Raw genomic sequence first — 3,345 nt, 5'->3', positions numbered from 1 at the left:
TTAAAGTACTAGCGTATTTCTCCTAGTCATTAGTTTACCCTTTTGTTACTGAAAGATATATCGCTTGCTCTCCCACCTAGCTATCTCTAGTGTAGCTTGTTTAATAGTTTGTTTAGGTAGTTCACACTCAACCACCATTATCGTTACCTACCTAGGATATACTTAGGCTTTCCTTTAGTAAACCTAACCTAAATATAAGTTCTAGCCTTCCATCTTCCCGTGGGAAAAAATATAAATTTGACACTCGGTACTCACTGAGCGAAGTGCTACGCGATAGTTCTGTGCGCTTGCGGAATTCCTCCACTATTTGTTAAGAAGTATCAACAATCATTTCTGGCGCCGTTGCCGAGGAAAGCAACTGGCCTCGGATTTATATTTTTGCTAGCTTTGCTAACTAGGCTTTTAGTTATCCTAAGTAGTTTATCCTTTTTTCCTCATACCCTATCACTACCCTACACGACCATGGGAAACTGACCGGGGAGGTCCATTCACGATTTTTCTGCACCCTCGGCTACTAATGTAGCCATCGGACCCAATGTTATCAATCAGGACGCTAACTTTGAGGTTAAGCCAGCGTTAATTACGATGGTTCTAGCTAGTTAATTTTATGGGAAAGCCCACGAGGATGCAAATGCTCACCTCCAACACTTTTTGGAGATTTGTAGCACATTCACCATAAAGGGAGTGACCCAAGAGGCTATACGTCATTGCCTTTTCCCCTTCTCTTTGTTAGGAAAGGCTAAGCAATGGTTTTACTCTAACTGCAACGCTATAGATACCTGGGACAAGTGTTCCAATGCTTTCCTAGTCAAGTTTTTCTCTATGGGGAAGACTAATGCTCTTCGCAATAAGATCTCTAGTTTTCAACAACTAGCGGATGAGTCGATTCCTGAGGCTTGGGAACGAATGCAAGAGTATGTCTCTGCATGCCCACACCATGGCATGGAAGACTGGCTTTTGATCTAGAACTTCTACCATGGACTAGTTCCGTTAGATAGGAGCCATTTAGATGTTGCTGCTAGTGGAGCATTCTTTTCGCTAAGTGTTGCAGATGCAAAGACGCTGATCGAGAAGATGGTTTCCAACCAAGGATGGAGTGAAAATCGACTCTAACCCCGTAAATGAGGTATGCATTCAATTAAAAAATTTGACATGCTTGCAGCTAAAATGAATCTACTCGTGAAGTGAGTAGAACATTATGAGAAGATGAGTGCCCAAGAGACACTCAAAGCCATGGATTCCCACATGACTTGCGAAGTCTGTGGAGATATTAGACATTCAGGAAATTTCTGTCCTGAGACCCAGGAGGATCTTAACTTCGTCAACACCGACAATGGGTTTCGTCTACAACAACATCAAGGATGGAATCAGCGCTCCAACAATCAAGGAGGTAACAATTATTACTTTTCTCAACATGTGAATAATTTAGGTAATAATAGTTATGCTTTCCTTAAAAATCTTGTTTATAGCAATGGTAGAATAACTGATAGCATAAATAAAAAGTTGCATGCTCATGACAAGATGTTGGAAAACATAAATGCTAAATTGGATGAGTTTTCTTCTGCCTTAAAGAATCAACTTAGTTTCAATAAGATGATAGAAACCCAATTAGCTCAAATAGCTGTTGTCATACCATCCTATGAAAAAGATAGAATTCCTGGCAAACCTGAAGGAACCATGGAGACAACCAACCTTGTCACGGCAAGGTATGACTTTTCTAAAAATGGTTGGGAATTTCCTATTAAGAAAGGTGATCCTGGGAACCCTGTCATTACTTGGTCCATAGGACCCCACACTTTTCATAATGCCATTTGTGATCTAGTCTCTAGTGTTCACATTATGTCTAAGGAAACTTATGATAGATTGTTTTACACTACCTTAGCTCCAACCTCAGTTTACCTACAGCTAGCCGATCAATCTACCCATTATCTTGAGGGAGTAGCCACTGACTTATTAGTCAAGATTACGAGTGCTTATGTTCCAATAGATTTTATGATCTTAGACATGGGCAACAACAAGGATACACCTTTAATCCTTGGTCGTCCTTTCCTTAATACTGCAAATGCTTGCATATATGTGGCTTCTGGGCAAATCCAATTCCATTTTGCTAGAAGAAAAAAATATTTGCTTTTGCCTCTAGACAACCTCTCTTTGATGAGAAACAGGTAAAGAACAAGCATCCGAAGAGAATCAAGATGAAGAAACCAAAGCCAATTGAAGAACCGGTGAAGCCTATCAAGAAGAAGAACAAAAAAAGATGGCGTAGAAAGAAAGATCCGTCCTCAAATTCATCATCCCCTGATCCTGATAAGGCCTCCGAGGTGGAACAAGAGAAAACACCCCCACTCAAGGAAGAATGACCTTGAGCCCATCAAAAAGGTAAATTCTCTATCCCTTGCATATTTACCGCATTACAAGTAGCTGCATCTCATATTTCAATTTCCAATAAAATTGCTTTGCATTTCATAATTAGTTAGTTGCATTTAGCTACTCTATGTTAATAAATAAAGTCTATAGTAGCTATGCAAGATAGGATAGGATTTGCATTTAAATAAAATAAACTATATATAAAAAACATATATAATAAATAAATATTTAGTAAGTTATCTAGTAGTAATATGTTTGGCCATTTAGTCATTTATGCATTCTAGTAGTAGTAGTTAGTCAATAAAGAAAGAATCAAAGAGCCGCCAGAAGACATTACAACCTATGCAAAAGACAAGCTTGGGGGAGATATCTCTCCCCGCTCAGGTATGAAAATCTTAAACCCTCTTTTTACATTCGTGTTTGTTTTACATGTCAATATCCATGGTCATAGAATGTAGAGAGGAGTGCCTTGAAATTTATCTTAAAAGAAACTCTACTCTAATAAATGATGATAAAGTTATTTGGAGATGATGAATAGTTGATCTGTAATACTTTGCAAAAGCTTGCCATACAGTCTAATACTTCTTAAGTTTTGAGCATGATAATTTAGAGTTCATCTTAAGTTGAATGCTTTTGTGTGTTGCAAATGCTAGAACCAAGTCTAAGTTTTTATGAGAAATGTTGTAGCCAAGATTATAGTAAATCTTTGAACCTATCTAAGGAATAGTAAAAACAATCTGGAGTTTATTTTGCAAAATGCTAAAACTCTCTTGCTAGAAGTTCCTCAATGGTGATAAATTCCTACCAGAGCCAAATACATATTCATACATGATAAAGCCACTATAAAAGTTGTTTGTTTGTTTTGAGTTTTTTCAAGCCTTGTTGATCTGTGTAGAGAAACTTGTCATGCTTTTTGATCAAGAGCACGTACACCCACATACGTATGCTATTTCTATACTGGGAATATGCAACCACATA

The 3,345-nt window shown here is 37.9% G+C and overlaps 1 non-coding gene across 1 annotated transcript; it reads right to left on the bottom strand.

Annotated features, from left to right (window-relative positions):
* Positions 1 to 835: 835 nt before the first annotated feature.
* Positions 836 to 944, bottom strand: LOC136524924 (small nucleolar RNA R71). Its single transcript, XR_010776271.1, has one exon. It is a non-coding gene; the product is annotated as a small nucleolar RNA R71 (small nucleolar RNA).
* Between the last annotated feature and the right edge of the window lie 2,401 nt (positions 945 to 3,345).

The sequence above is a fragment of the Miscanthus floridulus genome, chromosome 18, assembly GCF_019320115.1.
Source record: "Miscanthus floridulus cultivar M001 chromosome 18, ASM1932011v1, whole genome shotgun sequence".
NCBI lineage: Eukaryota > Viridiplantae > Streptophyta > Magnoliopsida > Poales > Poaceae > Miscanthus > Miscanthus floridulus.
The sequence above is the reverse complement of the archived record's forward strand: the minus strand, read 5'-3'. Positions and strand labels throughout refer to the sequence as shown.